Below are 20,867 nucleotides of genomic sequence, written 5' to 3'. Positions count from 1 at the left end.
ACTTTATTGCCAGGAAATAGAGTCAACTGCAGTTAATGAAGAAAAGGAGCCCTATATGCATGGCATTATTACAATAACAGCCCAAACATGTGAGGAGTCCTCCTGGTGTCCAATTTTGCCGCGAGAAGGGGGCCCATTGTGCGAGTGCAGGGAATGCCATATGAGAAGCACTAGGCAGCCAGGACTCACAGGTGTGCAGACAGGAAAAGCTCTCCCAGTCCTCTGGGTGCCACGGCGCGCTGCCAGGAGGAGCATGGAATCTGGCCCGGGTCTCTTGCAATATTCTGGCAGCAGTTCCTAATGGGGGCAGCCTGGGCGAGGGAGGTGCAGCCCTGCGAACTCTTGCCCCCCTGTCCAGGACAGCACAGGCATGCATAGTGGGGGCAAGGTTGATGCTTAGAGCAACTGGCGGCCAAGACGCACTGTCCAGCGCTACTGGCGCCCGCCTGGCCCCGAGTGGGTGCACAGCCTGCTTGCCTAGCGTGCCATGGCATCTGCAGAACTTGGCGGGGACAGAAGCCCTTTAAACCCCATAACTGGAACAGGTCCACGTCGCTGTCGCCCACAGCAATGTTATGGTGCTATGGCCATGAATTCACATTCCCTCACCAAGTGCACATCACTCTTTCTACCACACTTCTCTCATTCCTGCACTTCCACAGCCCTGGCCTCAGCACTTCCCCATACTCTTCTCCTGGCCTTGTACTTATAACTCAGCATGTGTGTCCAGAGAATGGTTGTTATGTTGAATCAGGATCAAGCACTACACAGGCTCTGATAGTCCTCACTCGTAGAGGCAGTCTGGATTCCTGCTATGTATGCCTCTCACCATGACTGTTTACTTCCTTCAACCTAAACAATTAAGAACAATAATCAGATCTCAGCTATCTATTGCCCCCCTTCTTTTATGCTTCACTTGATGTCCCTTCTCTAGCCACAGTCAACAACCCTCACTTAACCTCCACTCAAGTCCCAGCCCTGATGGCCCTCTGCACCATGTCCAGTGAGTCTCATAGATGACCACTCAAGCCTCCTAGCTAATCTACAACACTGACTACAGCACCCCACAGCCAGGTCACACCAAGAGTCACAACAAAATCCTGGTGAGAGTTTAGAGAAGTTAATATGTACCAGCCCTAGTCTCATCTTATTTAAATTACTCTTTGATTTGCACTAATCTCAAGTTCACTCATCTTTTAAAGGCTTTGGCCACTGCTAAACAATTTCTTTCCCTCACATGTTACATGCAACTTCTCACCCCGTGCTGTGTTGTGACTCCCACTTCTCACAAACAGTGGCCCCAGGAAGAAAGCCAGTCCTCAGGCTCACACTGTCCCTTCTGAACTACTACTACCATTACCAACTTGACCATGATTCCCTGTATTAAATTGATATACTGTCCTCGATGATTTTGGAGAGCATGGACCCATGCACTGGTGTGAGATCAGATGCCAGGGTTTTGGGCTGGATCCACTGTAGAGATTGTGCAGGAGTCAAACAATCCCTGTTTTTTTGCTCATCCCCATTGCTCTGTCTCTCTCACTGCCCTCAACCATCTTTTCTACATCTAAAATCAATAAAAATATATATGTATTTTACAAACATACATGCAAGTTCCTGATTCAGCTCACTGTTTGCTCCAAGCGTTTGCCCATTCTGGAACCTATGTCTGTAGGACCTCATACTCACTACACTGGTTGCCAGAAACATGTCCTCATCATGAACCCCTAGTCCTGGCCTTAGGATTCAGGGCTTAGGGTCTGTTCAAAGTCCTCAGGTCCAAGGGCTACAAGAGAGGGTGACAGTCCCAGAACTCTACTATATCAGGGGCCACAAGTGTGTGAAGCATTGAAATAAGTTCCACAAACCTGTACACATAATCATTTCTGTTTTTTCAGGAATTTGTGGAAAGATTAGAGTCTGTTGGGAGCCTGGCAACCAGCATGCTCTATGGGCTCAGGCTGCTCAGTACCCTTGCCCAGCCCAGAGGCCAGGTGCCCACTAGATGCCTGTATGATCTCAGGGCTCAGACCTCAGTGCTTACTCTTTCCAGTTCCCTTATCATTTACAGGACTTTCCCTTCCTGCCACAGCTGCTGTCCTCTCTCTTCTAGTCTGTTTTTCCTCTGAGCAATGTTAGGAAAAGTTAGAATTCTGCCTCTGGAAATGTCCCTCTATGGCCCCAGCGTTCTGAGGATGAATGTAAAACTCCTCATGCAAATACCACAGCTCAGCTCTTTGTTTCCTTTACACCCAAAACAGGCCTGGGTTTCCCAATCCTCCCTGCTCAGTCCCACTATCAAGTCCTTACAAGGTGGCACTTCAGCCTTTAACCCTCTTCCCCACCACCCATGTGTCACCAGGAGGGACTCACCATCCTGAGCGCGGGGACCTGGATGGCAGGACCTGAGAGGACTGCTCCACAGGCTTGAGGGTTCAGAAGGGTCAGGCTGAAGGGACCCTGTGAGCAGAAAGGAACCTGGAGGCACGGAGATGCCAATCTCGGGCTGTTGGGGCTCCAGGAGCCTCAAACACACCCTGCAGGCAGTGGCCTCCCAGGCCGTGGCCTCCCAGGCCTCCTTCTATTCACCTTCGGTGCCCCAAAGCCTGAGAATCTGTAAACAAAAACCTAAGAAGTTAAAAAGACCACTGTCAGGAGGAAAGCAGAAGTCCCAACTGGATGCACAGGCTATATAATTTCCTTTGGCTCTGGGCACAGGCTATATAATTTCCTTTTCTGGGTAATGTAGTTTTCTAAACAGTGGAGCCCAGCTAGAAACCAAACCAATGAGTTAGGTGAATACAAGTGTTGTGGCAGAGAGAGTGATGGCTGGGGAGCAACAAGACACATCCATAGGCTTGGCTCATTGCAAAAGGTGGACAGACTTGCAAGTGATCCACCAAGAATACACAGGGGGGAAATGGGAGACATTCATAATAGTATCAACAATGTAAACTACACATATATATTTTTTTAATAATGAAGCACAGCTGGTGTGTCTCAATGGTTGTACATTGACCTATGAACCAGAAAGTAGTGGTTCTTATCCTGGTCAAGGCACAACATGGGTTGCAGGCTCAATTCCCAGTGTGGGGGTGGAGTCGTGCAGGAGGCAGCTAATCAGTGATTCTCTCACATCATTGGTGTTTCTGGCTCTCTCTTCTCTAATAAAAAACTAATTTATATATATATATATATATATATATATATATATATATATATATATATATATATAATTTAAGTTAATTAAACTTATATCAAATGTTTTAAAATGTTTAAAACTTGTCTCTTTCTAATAACTCAGCTGATTAATTATGAATGTTCTCATGCATATTCATTGCTACTGTATCAAGTGTGCTGAAAATAAAATATGATGTACTAATGAAATATCTTAAGTGCATGTTCAATGGCATCATTTTGGCAGTTTGACGTGCCAAACTGTGGTGATGAGTATTTATGCCAGCAAAATTCTGCTTGCCAATATTTGCTGCCACTGAGGCGAGGCTGGTCCTCCCAAGAAATGAGGAGAGGGATGGTCGTGTCTATATAGGGTTGCCATCTTAATTTTCTAACAACAGAGGGATATCTAGGATTTATATGGATCCACATTTCAAGGTGTTACTTAGGTGTATGTATAACTGATGAGCAAGGGAATACTTTTCTAATGTGCACTATTTTCTAGACCTCATTTAATGTATTTTAAATTCTTATACTTAAAGACCACCAGTAGAGAATGTGAACAATGCAATTAAACTTATAAGTGTATTGTACGTGTGGGCTATAATTCATATGTAAAGGAAAAATTGAGAAAAACTATTTTGTATATAGAATTCCAAACTAAGAATCCCATATGGCAAAGAAGTCTCTTGAGTCATTGAGGAACGAGTGAAATTCAAACATATGTCTTAGAGGCTGCAATGTCTTCCTATTGGTTAAAATAAGAAATTAACTTTAAAAATGAAAGAAAGAAAAATAAATTAACTTTAAAAGTAGACAAAAATCCTGAGCAGACATTTTGCCAAAGGAGATAAAGACAGTGTAAAGAACTGCAAAATGATCACCACCAAACATTTTTAGGGAAACGGAATTAAAAAAAAAAATCAACTTAACAATACTCACTGATGGGGCAAGTATTGAAAAAGATTAACCTTCACATGCTCTGGCAGGGTTGCAGAAAAAACAAACAAACAAACAAACAAACAAAACCCCCCCCCGGAATTTTCATTACTGTGGGTGGTGGGAAGGCCAAGTGATTGAACTACTTTAGATCACAGTTACCCACATGTTAAAATGTGACACACTCACAATAACCTGGAACAGAATGATATCTAAGACAAACACCTATAGAAAGAACAGAATACAACACCCCCAGCTGTTTAATTAAAAAAAATATTTTTGTTTTGAATATATTTTATTCATTAATTTACAGAGAGGAAGGTAGAGGAATAGAGTTAGAAACACTGATGAGGAAGAAACATTGATTAGCTGACTCCTACACAAACTAATGCTCTTTGCACAGACCCAAATTATTGTAGTTAGGGCCCAGATGTTGAATATATAAAACCTCAAATGTAGAAATAACTGAAACCACAGACAACTCACTACTTAAAAGTGGTTATCCAAAGAATTCAATATTTCCTAGAATTAAAAAATTAACTATTTGCATAAATACTAGTGTCATATCTAAAACTATTTGTGTAGCATGAAGGAAGCCAGTGTTTGTTAAAGATAATTCACCTTATAGTACCAATAAAATTATGAAAGATATGAAAACTCAGGAAGGTAAATCAATGCCTGAATGGAGGGCTGGGAGGCAGAAAGCTGACCAAAGTGCTGTCAGGGTGTGGTAAAAGTAGATTTACATAGAATTGTTGCTACTGAAAATAATACAATAATTTATAATTAACAGCACAGATATAAACTGGCCTCTTGTGCCTCATTTTGTTGTGTGAGACCATGCTCACTGAAAGCCACTGGTTTGCTTCCAGGTCAGGGCACATGCCTTCCTGAATACCCAATAATTGGTCATGCAGGAGGCAGATGATTGCTGTTTCTCTTCCTCTCCCTTGCTTTCAAAATGTAATGAAAATGCAGCCTAAATATATATATAAAATAGTTACTCAAAAAAGAGAATTATCTGTCTGTTTGGCATACTCACATCAACAAGCCTACTTTTTTCCCATCAAAGATGTAGGTAACAGAGAATCCTATTTCATCTGTGATGTTTTTCAGCTTTACATCATGTTCAACTTTACCAAATAGTGTACATTAGAAAAGTGCATTTCCAGTTATACATAATCTAAGGGAAGCCTTGCAATGTGGTCCCATATAAATCCTAGATATCCCTTTGCTATTATAAAATTACAATAGTGACCCTATATAGGCATGGCCATCCCTCTCCTCATTTCTTGGGAGGACCAGCCCAGCCTTAAAGGCAGCAAATATTGACAAGCAGTAAAGACTATTGCCATCAGCCCAGCCAGTGTGGCTCAGTGGTTGAGCATCAATCTGAAAGTGAAGATTGGGAGTCAAGATTTGAATCCTGGTCACGGCACATGCCCGGTTTATAGGCTCGTTCCACAGAGCAGGGTGTGCAGGAGGCAGCTGATCAATAATTCTATCTTATCATTGATCTCTCTCTCTCTCTCTCTCTCTTTCTCTCTCTCTCTCTCTCTCTCTTTCTCTTTATCTCTCTCTTTCCCTCCTTCCCTCCCTTCCTCCCTCCCTTCTCTCCAAAATCATAAAAGTATATATTAAAAACAACAACAACAAACTATTGCCATGAAATTCAACAGGAATGCTGACTGCTTACAAAGGGCACATCCTGAAACAGATTGCAGGATTATTGTTCCTCTAGCTCTGACTTCTTGCCTGTGGAGAAACTAACTTATGTGAACACCCTAAAGGGGCCCAATACCTGACAAAAAGTGATTTTCTGCCATTATTCTGTCCCTTCCAAACCATTTAAAATTTGGGATAAGCACAATATCTATTCATCTCTTCCTGCTGAAAGATCACATTTTTGCTTTCAAATCATCTGTGCTAGTGAATTAAACCAAAACTAAAGGTACAGATGTAAAACACCTTACAAAAAATAAGCCAGAGCACAGGAGAGCAAGTGTCTGCAGGTTGGTGAATAAGAATCCCCCCATATTTATCAAAGCATAAGGTGAATACCACTATGTCCCCGAAAGAGGTGGTACTTCTTAGCTGAGAAGGGGTGCTCTGGATGAATTCTGGGTCAGGTCCATTTTCTAGTTATACAGAATTGAATGAAGATACTGCCAACACCTTGGAGGAACCATAATTACTTCCAGCACAAGTGAGGACACAGAATACATTTCCCTGAGCAACCAGGGATGGTGACCAATGCATACTCCTCAGGTGAGCCAGGTGTTAGAGGTGAAATATCTTCAGTGACAAACACAATGATATCATTTGGGTGGTAGGATAGGGCATGTAAGCAATTAAAACTACAAATCTCACTTGTATCTGAAATTTATTAGGTATTTAGCAGACTGCGTATTCCCATGAAAGGAGTTTACATTCATGTAAAGGGTCTCACAGAGCCCCCTAAGTGTTCTCATAATATGTGAGAAAAATAAAACATTCCCTGCATATTTAAAGGCTTTTCTCCATTGTGAATGCACTAGTTAAATCAGACATTTGAGTAAAGGACTTCCCACATTCACTACACTCATGGTTTTTCTGCAGTGCGAACTCTGTGGTGTTTAGTGAGGTGTACCTTTTGACTGAAATGCTTCCCACACTCACTACACATATATGGCTTTTCTCCAGTGTGAACTCTGTGGTGTATGGTGAGGTGAGACCTTCGACTAAAATGCTTCCCACACTAAGTACACATATATGGCTTCTCTCCAGTGTCAACTCTGTGGTGTCTAGTGAAGTCAGACAAGTAACGGAAGTATTTCCCATAGTCACGACACTCATACCACTTTTCTCTAATGTGAACTCTGTTGTGTTTAAGGAGAGCAGTGCTTTCACTGAAGACTTCTCCTCAATCAGTACACTTATAGGGCTTTTCTACAGTGTGAACTCTCCCATGTTGAGAGTGGTTAAAGATCCGTGTGTGCACTTTCCCACATTTATTATACTCATAAATCTTATCTCCAGGGCAGAGATCTTTTGATAAGCAACTTTCTGTTTCTGCCTGACAGCTGTTTCACACTGAACTCACTGGTGATGTCTTTTTCCACTGAGACATTCCTGTGTAATATCATTGTTTCTGTGTGGCTCTTTAGTGTAAAGAGTGGCCTGGTGCTGGAGAAGCCCTGAGATGGCTGGGGAGTCTTCCCCAACCTCCCTACTAGCTGCAGGCACCCCAGATAAGCAGAAGTAGCAACTGGTTCCAAGTGAGGCACTCTTCATATCTTCTTTCCAGGGCTTCTCTCCACTTATGTCCTTCTGTTGCTGATGAGGTTTTGCACTGAAACACAAGTCTCTCACACCCACATCATTTAAGTAAACATTCTTCTCAAAGTATGCCACTTATAACTCAGTCTGATGCAAAATATATTTTAACACTGAGAAACACTGCTTACACAGATGGGTCATCTGGGTGCTGGAGCTTTCATGGAAGCCATGACCTGAGAATCTCCTATAGGTTCTCTATGCTCAGAATAGGATTCCACATCATCCATTTTATGCCAATGAACTGAAAACAGAAAAATGATGAGAAAATGAATGTTGACTGTGATGACAAGGGAAATTCCCATTTTAAAAGTGTGTGGCACATAATACTTTGTTATCATGTCATTGGCTGAATATAAAATACCTGAAAGATAAATTGATAAGAGGCCCTTGTGAAGTTTTTTACCATTGAAGATCTCAAAACAGAGGTGATTTAAACAGAAATAGAGCAAAAACCTGGTAAGCACCACATGGAATAGAAGCAGAATATCCAGCTCATTGTGCTGCTAACAGCATTCAGTAGATCTTCTCTGCTGGTCACACGGGCAAGCTGTGCAGAAGGTTGGTTACATCTCATTCCAAGTAAAATTCAACAAACAAGTAGTTGGTGTTTGAGGATTTTTAAAGCATGTATGTGCTCCTTATAACAATTGCAAAGGTCCATGTAGTAGTATACTGCAGAAGGAGATGTGCAGAGGAATGGGTGATGTAAAAGGACACAAAGGCAAAAGTAGATAATGCTAGGAAGTCACCAATGAAATGACAAGTCAGCAAAGTGTCAAGTGTGGAAAAGAAAGGACTCAATGAGGTGTGGCCATTGGAACCTGCACCAAACACTGTTGTACAGGAGTAGGTTCCTGGTATAATCTGAACACCTTCCTGATGTCATACCTCCCCAAGGTTGCCACTGAGCTGGGCTATGCATCCTCTAGTAACATTCTGTAGCTTCACCCTGGAGAAACCCAAGGTTCTCCCTGATCCTCATTTTCTAGAAGTATGTATTGTACAAACTAAATATTCTGAGTATCAATGGAAAGACAATAGAGGTGAGCAACCATCACTTGCCCATAGCATTCAGCTTGCAATAATATTCAGCGAAAGTAATATTACAAACAACAATTGGAGGGTCTTACAAGAACAGCCCCTGGTTCATGTATGTAAAGAAGATTCCTCGCACAGGCATTCAACAAGGTCCTTACCTACGAAAAAGGTTTAGAAGTGGAAGACCTGGATCTGGATATAGTCACCCTCCCTGGGAGTGGAAGAGCAGGAGGGACCTGTTAAACTGTTTGTAAGACCACTGATACCCAGACACCTCCTGCAGTTTCTGAAGCAACTGGTGTTAGGGAGGTTTATGGAGTCTATTGCTCAGAGCACTCTGCCTACCTCAGCACTGGCAGACACAGCCCATTTGACAAGACAGTGGGGGAAATTAGCTGAACCCTTGATATTGCGGGGGGGAGAGAGAGAGAGAGAGAGAGAGAGAGAGAGAGAGAGAGAGAGAGAGAGAGAGAGAGAGAGAGAGAGAGAAAGAGAGAGAGAACTATGCCTGGAAAATAAATAAATAGTGGGCATCACTTCCGGACACTAGAAGAGATTTGAAGGTCTTACTTAGAAATGATGCAAGTGCAAACACTTCCAGCATCCCATAACAGTATATACGTCTCTGAGACTCATCAAGGATCTCCTCCTCCTCCTCAGAGAAGGCAATGACCATGTCCTTAAAGTTCATATCTTGTCATAATGGGCACAGAACATCACATGATAAGACTTTCTATTGAGATGACATACCTGTCATACTCCCCATCCTGCACATCCATGTTCTCCCTCTACTCTTCACATCAGAGAAGATAGCAGGCCTTGTCACCATTAAAGTCAATCTCTCCTATATTCCTTCTGATGTTGTGTCTTTCATAAGCATAAAGGAGAATCCTCAGCCTCAACAACCAAATTCTTACAAGGTGGTTTTCTAGTCCATCATTCTCTTTCACCCATCACAACATGCATCACCCACAAGCCACTTACTGATCTGTACTAAGTGGCCTGGGTTTCAAGAAGGAAAGGCATCAGCACTCAAGGATGGAGGTAAATGGAGTGAGGCTGAGTAGAAGTCTTAAATCAGTATGGAGGCGCAAAGGACTCAATACTGACTGTTGCTACTCAACAAGCTCCACACAAACCACTGAACTATGGGGACAGTGCCTCTGAAGCCTGGTCCTAGTTGTGACCCAGCACAGGAATCTATAGGTTCACAGAACAAAAAGGTCACAATGAACACCTGGAAGCAACACTGGATAATACCCCTGGCCTGGGCTTTCATTGGCTAAATGTAGCCATAATTAGGCTTGCTGCCCTTTGGGTAACTTACTTTTTCAGGCCCAACAGGTGAAATTAGGATCTAAATCACTGACTGATTATTGCAAATATTGGTGTTGGTGTCCCCCAGTGCTGCTGGAAAATGACAAATTTAGGATTTGGGGGCTGGCCGCAGGTTGCTTGGAAGTGTTGTCTGTTTTGAGTGATCTCTTGTTTGGAGATATAATTTCAGATTTCATGAAGTTTAGAATGCTCCCTGAGGTGAAAAGCGTTATTTCAATTATTCCTGAAGACCACAAATCTAAATGGGTATATTGTTTTTAAGTTTCTTTATTTGATTTTTGTAGAGAGAATAAAGGAAAGGAAAAGAGGAAAACACTGATTGGTGCCTCCTGCATGGCACCCACCCACCCACTGGGATTTCACTCAGAAAACCTGTGCCTCACCAAGAATATAACTGGTAACTCCTTGGCAAGCTACTCATCTTCCTGAGGTTTGTGCAGACAATGTTCGGCAAATTAAAACTGGGTGAAGTACTACCCACACTCTGATGGTCCACACTCAAGACACAGCCTTGATTACTGCTATGAAGGTTTCTCTACTATTTTTTTTCCTTTAACCTCACTTATTGAGAACCACATTAGATCTCAGATATCACATCCACTGATAATTCACTTGATGTTTCTTCATCAGTCACAGCTTTCATCATTCAAGTACCATCTCCGATGGCTGTTATTGCCTTGCCCAGTGAGTCTCACAGGTGACAACTGAAGCCCCTAAGGAAATCCAGACTTATACAAACACTTTGGCCCAGGGTCACAACAAATTCCTGTTGAGTGTTCAAGTAATACATATGCAGCAGACCCAGTTTCACCCTTTGTACTTAGTCTTCCATGCGTGCCATTAACAAATAAAATGGTGATCTACACCTCCTCCCTGGTTTATACACTCCCAACAACCTTTGTAACATGTCGTCATCCTTAAATATTCCTCAGAGTACCAAACACTCATGAAAAGCTCTATTCAACCTGCCGGGACCGGTTTGGCTCAATGGATAGAGCGTCGGCTTGGGGACTCAAGGGTCCCGGGTTCGATTCCGGTCAAGGGCATGTACCTTGGTTGCGGGCATATCCCCAGTGGGGGGTGTGCAAGAGGCAGCTGATCGTTGACTCTCTCTCATCAATGTTTCTAACTATCTCTCTCCCTTCCTCTCTGTATAAAAATCAATAAAAAAAAAAAAATAAAAAAAAAATAAAAAGAAAAGCTCTATTGATTATTTCATACCCTAACCGGTCTAATATAAAAGGCTTTGTATCCTCAAAGAACATTACTCTTTTAATAGGAATTTCTCCATCTCAGTTGATGGTGCTTCAGCTGTTAAATTAAAAGCTTCATGACATCTTTATCTATTACCCTTCTCCCCCCTTAACCTCATAATTAGAAAATGCTGGTGGCAAAATTTAAACAGATCAAGAATCCAATTGCTGGTACCCCTCCGCATCCACCATCATGGGTCTGTTACCATCAAAGTCACCAAGAGTATCATAGAAGCTTAGTTCCTATTCTTTCTACGACCTCCACCCCTCACACCTCTATTTTTTATTATGTTTTAGCCACAGGGAATCTAATGAAACCCAGGTCAGATCACCTGCCTGTACTGCTCCAAATCTCCCATTCCCTCCATCACTGGCAGAACACACATCTGAGCTCTCACAAAGCTATTCTAGCCCAGATTCCTGTCCCGGAATCACAAGTTCTTTATTTTGAAAAATGAAGGATGCCTGCTGGTTCCTGATCCAGCTCAGTCTTCACTTCAAGCCTTTGCACATCCTGGAAATTGTGCTTGGGAGGACCTCCAACATCTCATTGCACTGATTGCCAAAAAGAGGGACCACTCACAGGAATCTAGACCTGGATTTAGGATTTTGGGGTTAGTGTTCCCAGGTCCAAGGATTAGAACAGTTGTAAGGAAGTCTCAGGATCATAAAAGAATGAGGCCCTAAAGCCAGCTGCACAGATCAGTACCCCTGAGAGTTGTTGCATTTGCAGAAATTTGTGGAAATAGAAATGTGTGTTGAGAGCCTGGCAACCACCGCCAGGATCCATGGGCTCAGGCTGCTCAGTACCCTTGCCCAGCCAATGTGGCCACATGACCTGAAGATGACTGCATGACTTCAGGGCTCAATTCTCAGTGCACATTCTTGCCAATAACTTTATCTTATATAGGGCTTGTTCCTGTCCCTAACTGCTGTCCTCTCTCTTCTAGTCTGTTCTTCTTCTGAGCTGCTTAGGAAAGTTACAACCCTACCTCAGACAATGTCCCTCTTTTGTTTGGGACCATCCATGGCCTCATTTCCTGAGAATGAAAGTAAAATTCCTTATTTGAAACTTTGCCTCATCTTCTTTGTTGCCTTTAGACACAAAACAAGGCCTGAGTTTCCAAAATCTTTCCAGCTCTGTCACACCACCAAATCTTCACATGGTGGTATTGCAGCCTGTCACCCTCTTTCCCCACCATACCCTGTGTTACACAGGAGCCACTCACTGTCCCTGATGCTGCGACCTGAACTGCAGGACCTGAGAGGCCCTGGAATCCAATACTGGAGGGTTAAATCAGGTGAGCCCAACTCTGTAAGCAGAGAGGAGTCTGGGAGGCACAGAGGCCCCGATCCTGGCCTGTTTGTACTCAATAAGCCTCAGATGTCTGAACTTAATGGAGGCCTGATTCTCTGAAGCCTGTCTCTAGAAAGAGAGCAAAGAGGTCAACTTGACCACCAGGTAAAGACACAGGAAGTCCAGCCTTAACCACGTGCACATGGATAGTACGCCTCTCACCTGGCTTTTATTGGCTAAACCCAGTCATAATTAGGTGCATTGCCTTTTATTTAATATACCGTTTGAATCCTTCCAGGTGGAATTTGCATCCAAATTTATAACAGGAATGGTGAAGCGAGAATTTTTCCGTGTTCTTGTCTTGTGAAGCCAAAGAATGAAATCACTGACCAGAATATTTCAGCAAAAATGTGTCAAATTTATTGCAAGCAGATTCAGACTCCCCAAGCAGGGAGGGGGCCCAAGAATGGGTTGGTCATGAAGATTTGTGGACTAGGGGTAGATATTCGCTAAAAGCTTGGTCCCCATCTATTCTTGTCATTACCTGATTGATTCCCTCTCTCATTACTTCCCATCAAGGAACCTGAAATTTTCCTGTTTCTATGCCTCAGTTCACCTTATTGTTGAAGTCCCTCCCTAGTTCTCCATGCCTTTTGCTTTGAGTTCAGAAACATTTTATTATTTCTGCATGGTTGGTGTCTATCATTAGGCTTGTTCAAACTGCCGTGTCTGCCCCTGCCCATGTTCCACCTGCCTTTGTTTTGCACTGGACCCCTGACCTGTCTGCTTATGGGTCAAGCTAACTTCTCTCACAGTCACTCACTGACTATGGTGAATGTTGGTGTTTGGGAGCAGGAGTGTCACTGGAAAATGACTACATTAGGCTTCAGTGGCTGTTGGCAGGTGTCTGGGGAGTGTTGTCTAAAATTGACTTTTTTTTTTTAATAAGTTTTTATTGTTCATATTATTACAAATGTTCCTTCCCCCCCTCCCCACCATTGCTCTCCTCCACCAGGTTCCCACCCCACCCTCTGTCCTTTCCCCACCCCCCATTGTCCTCATCCATAGGTGCACAGTTTATGTTCAGTCTCTTCCCACGCCCCCCTCTCCCCTTTTCCCCAAGAATCATCAGTTCACTCCCCTTCCATACCTCTGATTCTATTATATTCAACAGTTACTATTGTTCATCAGATTTTTTTTTAATTTCCTTGGTTTTTAGATTCACTTGTTGATAGTTACGTATTTGTTGTTCATAATTTTTATCTTTGTTTACTTTCTCTTCTGAAAGAACCCCCTTCAGCAATTCATATAATTCTGGTTTGGTGGTGATGAACTCCTTTAGCTTTTTTTATTAGTGAAGCTCTTTATCTGACCTTCGATTCTGAGTGATAGCTTTGGCTGTAGATTATCTTTGGCTGTAGGTTCTTACTATTCATCACCTTGAATATTTCTTGCCATTCCCTTCTGGCCTGCATGGTTTCTGTTGAGAAGTCAGCTGACAATCGTATAGGTGCTCCTTTATATGTAACTACCTTCTTTGCTCTTGCTTCTTTTAATATTCTCTCTTTGTCTTTTGCTCTTGGAATTTTAATTATGAGGTGTCTTGGTGTGGTCCTCTTTGGATTCCTTTTGTTTGGAGTTCTGTGCACTTCCTGGACTTGTAAGTCTAATTCTTTCGCCAGGTGGGGGAAGTTTTCTGTCACTATTTCTTTCAGTATGTTTTCGATATCTTGCTCTCTCTCATCTTCTGGAACCCCCATAATTCTGATGTTGGTTCGCTTGAAGTTGTCCCAGAGGTTTCTTACATTATTTTCAATTTTCTGGATTCTCTTGCCTTCTAGCTTCTGTGAAGGAGTGTCTTCTGGCTCTTTATGTTCCAAATCTTTGACTTGATTCTTGCGATCTTCCCTTTTGTTTTTAGGACTCTGTAAAATATGTTTTATTTCAGACAATGTATTCTTTATTTCTTGTTGTTCCCTTATCATTTCTTGATGGTCTCTTTTTATATCCTCATAGGTCTTATCCATCTTTTCTAGGAAATTCTTGAAAAACCTTATAAGCATAGATTTGAACTCTATATCCAGACGCTTTTTGTCCTCCATTTCTTTTGTTTGTGATTTATTTTGTTGTCGCATTTCGCAGTTACAGATGGGACGTGGTTTCAGGGTGGGGCCTGCAGCTTTGGCTTCCGTCAGCCCCGCCCTATGCGGGTCCTTCAGTGCTCGCTGCCGGCGCCTCTGAGAGAAAGGTGCCCTCGATTTTCGCTTGCTGCCAAACAGTCTATGCTCTCCCCCAATGAGCCCGGTATTGGGGTTCAGTTCAGTTGGAAGTGAAGTTGGAGGTGGCGTTCAGAGCAGTCTGGAGCCCCAGTCTCCTTCCCATCAGGGCAATCCCGCGGCACAGCCGACCGTCCCTTCTCTGCGCGCAGTGTGCGCTGCCGGGACCTCCTTTCGCCACAGCCCGGCTCCCTATGACTGAGCCTGGGTCCCGGGGGTCTGGGGAACTGGGGTTCAGAGCAGTCGGGGGCCTAGCACAGTCGGAGTTTTATCTCCTTTCCGCTAGGGAACGCCCGCCAGGCACTCCATCTCCCCCTCCTCTCTGGCTCCGTCCTCTCCGCGCGCCGCGTCTCCGTACCTTGGGCTTTTCCAGCTCCTCCACGCCTCCTTCTGGTTTTGTCCTTGCTTCTCGCTGTAGAATTTCCAGTCAGTCAACCTTCCTGTAGTTCTGGGCAATGTCCATTTTATATTTTAGTTGTATTTTATTGAAATTGTTGTGTGCGGCTGCGGCTAGGTGTTCACCTGCGCGCAGCCATCTTGGATCCCCCTAAAATCGACTTTTTGTTGGGAGATATTATTTCAGATTCTGTGAAGCTCAGAATGATCCTTGAGGTGAAATGTATTATTTCAATTATTCCTGAAGACCACAAATGCTAATAGATTTATATAAACATTATTTAATTGTTTTTAAAGAGAAAGGAAGGTAGAGAGCAGGAGACAAATTCTCATCAGCTGGCTTCCACAAGCACTCACACTGAGGACTGAGCTCCCATGCCCCCCCTTCCTGTGTCCTCAATGAAAATCCAACTGGAAACCTTTCTGTGAATGGGACCATACTATTCCAACTGAACCATCCCAGGAGACCAATTTCTGATTTTTAATATAAAAATATCACATGATAAAGAGAAAAACAAGTTATGAAAGATTATACATAAGCCTATCCTATTTGTTTAAAACAAAATTAGAAAGGATTCTAAGATCCGTTATATTGATTCTATTAGTCCCTCAGACTTCTGAGTTCAGAGTATTCAGATAACTGTTCTAGAGAGATTGCTCTAGAGTTAACAGTATGTTCTTGAAAACTCAAAACCATAAATATATTTTTTCCTTTTTAAATTCTTACCGGATGATAGGTTTATTGATTGGAGAGAGAGGAAGGGATCAATAGAGAGAAGAAAAGCAATATTGATGTGAGACAAAATATCAGTCAGTTGCCTCTCATCAATGACCAACCAGAGATGGATCTGCAACGTAGGTATGTATCTTTACTATGAACCAAACCTGTACTTTTATTTGAATGGGTGTATAAAAGAAAAAAGTAACTGAGCCACATGGCCAGGAAAGCACCTTAATTCTTTCTAATTATTTCAAGACAGTGAATTAGTATGACTCAACATTTGGGGAATTATTTGTTTTGCATATTGTGTGTTGGTTGTATGTGTGAATCTGCTCCCCCTTTGAGTGTTCCTAATTGTATCTGTGTCTGTTTGTGTCCTCTTTGTGTCTGTGTTCTGTGTCCATACGAGTCTGGTCAGGTGTGTGCTTGTATGTGTCCATTGTGTGTGGATATGCCCTGTGGTACATGCTAAGTGACCCTGTTTTCTTATCTGTGTGTTGCTGTGTATATGTTCCCAACAAGGTGTTACTAATGTCTACACTGAGCCTTGCTATAAGCTATGCACTTGAGTGCCCACCATAGGCTGTGAGTGCTCTGTACCTGAGTGTTTTCCCTGCTTCTGTTGTCTGTATGTTTCCCTATGAGTTTGTGTGGCTGCACACTGTGGCAACAGGAAGCTTCATAGGAAATCTCCATCTTCTGAGTGGTGATGGAGAGGACAATATGTTCTTCCTGAACTCCAGACTGAGCAACTTCTGTCCCTGGTCTTTCAGGCTCTGCTTTCCCCTTGGGGGTCGGGTCTCAGGCCCCAAGGATGGATGAAGTAAAGGGTCAGTTCATCGAACCCTAGGCTGGCGGAAGGTGGGGACCTGGGGAAGAGTCTGATGACAGAAAGAACTTATGGAGTGTGGAGGTGCTGTTTTGGGAAGACTCTAGGCCTTTGAGGAGGTCTGAGGGATCCTGGTTTTCTGGAAATTTTATAAGTGGGTGTGTCCATATGGGGAGAGCTGAAGGGGTAAATTCCTAGGCCCCTGAGTCCCCCTTGGGAATGAGGACTTGGATACCCATGGTACAGCTTGGGGTTCCTTTGGAACTGCCAATCCCTGGAGAGCAGGTCATCCCCTTGCCCATGGGAAATCCTGGGCAACACCTTATAGATGAAGGTGCCTCAGCTGCTCTGGGCATCACTCCTGGATCTCCAATCTCTGATCATCTACTGAGTGAGCATGATCACCTGGTAACAAGGGGGCCAGGAGGCAGAATGGGCTCAGTGCTCTCTGAAGTGGGAATGGGTAAAATATGAAGGGACCACACTTAGCACAGGTTCCTGCACAGAATGAAGGGAAACCACAGGATCACCATGGATGTTAATGTCAGCGTTTTTCTAATCAGCTCCACGTGATGGAGCACTCACCTGGGCAATGCAAATGACAAAGATTCTTGGAGGCAGTGTAGTGACTACTGTTAATATAAAAGAACATGCACACTGGAATGCTTGCAGTCCAGTAACCTTCCTAGTCAATATTATTAACATGTGGTCTTCACGCCCACCACAATGGGGGAACCCTGGCAGCAGGGATTTACCTCAGAAGTGGGTTCTGAGGTTTTTGCCAATGATATCTGACCAAACTCCTTCATTTTAAAGTTCAAAACTATGAATATTAAGTATTGGGCACCTGGGGGGTGGGGGGCAAAGTCTGGGTGGATAAGGAGAAAGCAAACTGTCCTGACTGACTTCCACTGTCATTTCTTACCAGTCCCCAATGCTCTCCTTTGCCCCTAGGCAGCCTTAAAAGAGGCTGGCACCAGGTGTTCCCTTCCTGTGGCTCATCAAGTAGGTCAGGGTCTGCTACAGACCCTGATGCTGGCTGCAGCCAGAGATAAGCTTTGACCAATAAAATGTGGGAGTCAAGCCTGTAACCTTTAACAGAAGAGTTTGGATCCAGTGAGACCAGCCACCCTCTGTCCATCTCTGATAACACCCAGCAGGAACCTACATGTTGGCTGCTCCTTTATCCTGATTCTAGCAGAACCAGGGTGTTCATGTGCTATGAACAAGAAAGATACATTCTTTACCCTAAGCCACTAAAGCTTTGGAGGTGCTCATTACCCACAATAACATCGAGCCTGTCCTAATATAAATGAATCTTCGATTCCACCCTCTAAAAGTGAGCAGAGCCTAAAATTAGAAGTCAGAGAAAGGTGGTGAGAGACACATGAGTTTGTCTTCCAGCCCTGCCTTTATTAACTCTGCAAAGGATGAATTTATATTGAGACTCTGAGCCTGAATTCCCTCCCCATCAAATAGATGGTGAAATCATCTCAGATTGCAAAGATGATTAAATGAAATAATAATTCATGTGAAGCATTGATTCAAAGCTTGGCACATGTAGTAAACATTCAGTAACTCTTAGCTCCTTAAAACAAAAAAGAGCCAAGCTGAAATGTCTCAGCTTGTTGAACGTAGTTTGATGCATAGAAAAATTATTGGTTCAGTTATTATTTGAGGGCACCTGCTGTGGTTATGGCCTCTAGTCCATTAGGGGGCCATGGAGAAGGAAGCCATTCTGTGTTTCTATCATTTTTCTCTCTGTAAAAGTCAATTAAAATACCTTTGCATATATTTATCCATTTAGATTTGTAGTCTTAAGAAATAATTGAAATAATACTTTTCACCTGAAATAATACTTTTCTAAGAGTCACGGAACCTGAAATAATGTTTCCAAACAGGAATTTAGTTTTGTAGACAATACTCCGTAGAAAACTGTGACGATCTCCTAAAACCTAAAGTTGTCAGTTGCCACTTGCACTCACCACAATATTCCAATGGTCAGTGGGTGGTTGGGATCCTAGTGGCGCATGCAAGGCTAGATTGCTACATTACCCAAAGGGCCATGCGCTAAGGAGGGCTGGGTTTAATCAATGAAGCCCAGGAGAGGCGCATTATCCCTGTCCTCATTGGTTTCAGTTTGACTTCCAGAGTCTTTCTCTTGGTGGAGAATTTGACCTATGCAGTGTGTTCACAGAATCAGAGTCTCCAGTGCTGAGTCAGGAGCCATCAGAGGCTGTTTCCCCGCAGTGCAGTTGTGTGTCTGAGGATAGTTGAATAATAGGACAAAATTGAATTCTCTTTGCCTCCCAAATGACTTTCTGCTTCCAGAGTTCAACTCAGCCTCACCTCATTTACCCTCCAAACTTGGGTGTTTGTGCTGTCCAGTCCTGCAGTCCAGGTCTCAGTGTCTGAACAGTGAGTTACTTGAGGTTGCCACATGGTGTGACTGGATGGGAGAAGGTGACAGGCTGAAAAGACATCATGTAAGTTCGTGGTGGTATGACTGGGGAGGGATGATTGGGGAAACCGCAGTCTGTTTTACACGTAAAGGCAGCAAGGATGAAGCAAAGTTTTGTGTGAGGAGTTTTTACTTTCATTTGCAGGAAACTGCTGCCATTAATGACTATGATCCAAAGAGGGGCATGGCGTGAGTTATGTTTCTAACTTTTCTCAAAACTTCTCAGAGGAAGAACACACTAGAAGAGAGAAGATAGCAGTTAGGGACATGATGGAGAAGTCCTGTGAAAGCCCTGATGTAATGCAGGCATCATCGGGTTTGGGACTGGGCAAAAGCCCTCAGCAGCCTGAGACTCTCGGTCCTGGTGGTGGTTTCCAGACTCTCAACATACCTTTACTTTCACCAGATTCCTGCAGATGCAGAAACAATTAAGGGAACTAGGTTGTAGAGCTTATTTCAGAGCCTCCAAATCTTGTGGCATCTGAGAGAGTTGTGTCCTGGGATTGTCCAGCCACTCCTCTAGGTCTTTGACCTGAGGACCTTGATGAGACACCCACCCCAGAATTCTAAGTCCAGGACAAGGATCTTATGACTGGTTCTTGTTTTTGGAAACCAATGAAATGGGATGTGAGAAGTTTTGCCAGTCATGGGTTCCTATATGGATAAAAGCTTGGAGTGAAGACAGAGCTCATTCAGGAATCCTGAGGTGTCCCCCCCCTTTCTTACCCTTTTAATTAGGAACTGGAAACAATGGGACAGGAATCATGTCTTGAGTAGTTTTGTGGAAGTCTGTTCTGTAAGTGATGGGAGCAATGGGGTAATGGAACCTTACACACATGATGTCACTTCCTCAGTGACAGGACAATACAGAAGCTAGAACTCTGGTCACCAGGCACCCCATTCTTTAGCAAGTACCTATCACATCACTTGACTGCAGACCTTGGAGCAAGCTAGTCTCCAGGAGGTCTCAGGGTGTGTCTTTGGAAGAGCTTACCATAAAAGCTGTCTCACTCTCCATAGACAGTGGCTCTAGTCTCCCTCCTGACTCCTGCTGTCACACACAGTGTGTAACCTTGGGTAACATATGACAGCCTAGCGCCTGCCAATCTAGGGAGGCCACACCTGGGAGCACTTGTGTGGACAGAAGTCCTTGCTACTTGGTAGACATATATCATATCATATCATATCATATCATATCATATCATATCATATCTTTCTTGACACTGTGTGTGTATTGGGAAAGGGGTAAAACGAGGGGAGGGTGGATCTCCTGGGCTGGGCAGTGGTTAGGTCTGGAGGCCTGCTGGGTCTCTCATGTGCTCATTTCAGGTCACAGGTGGCACAAAGGGAAAGTCCCCTGCCCACTGGAAAACTTAGGCGCTGAGGGGTCACCTTCTCCCTTTGTGGCTGCAAGTCTGTTCAGACACCCTCGGTCCTGGCCATGGAAGACGGTGTTATTGTGGGTTTTCATCGGTGGGGGGATCCGGCAGGTTTCTGATGGGGTGGGGCCTGGATGCCAGACACTGTCCTTTCAGAGCTCCACCCGGAGGTCATGGCGAGGCCCATGGAGCCTCGGTTGACAGGCACAACTTCTCCCAGTCCCTGTGCAGGAGCTAAGACCAGACCACCGGCAGTGTGGAGCAGAGCTGAGGGTGGGCACAGCGGGTGCTGCACCCCAGGATTAAGATGACCAATGAGAGCCGACTGCACATTCCCACTGGAGTGTTCAATGTTCCACTGTGACTTATTTATTCTTTGTAAATTCTCACCAGGATATTTTCCCACTGAATTTTGGAGAGTGGAAGGGACAGGGAGAGACAGAGA

The sequence above is a fragment of the Pipistrellus hanaki genome (assembly GCF_964339955.1).
Source record: "Pipistrellus hanaki genome assembly, chromosome: 21".
Taxonomy (NCBI): Eukaryota; Metazoa; Chordata; class Mammalia; order Chiroptera; family Vespertilionidae; genus Pipistrellus; species Pipistrellus hanaki.
Note: the sequence above shows the minus strand (reverse complement) of the source record.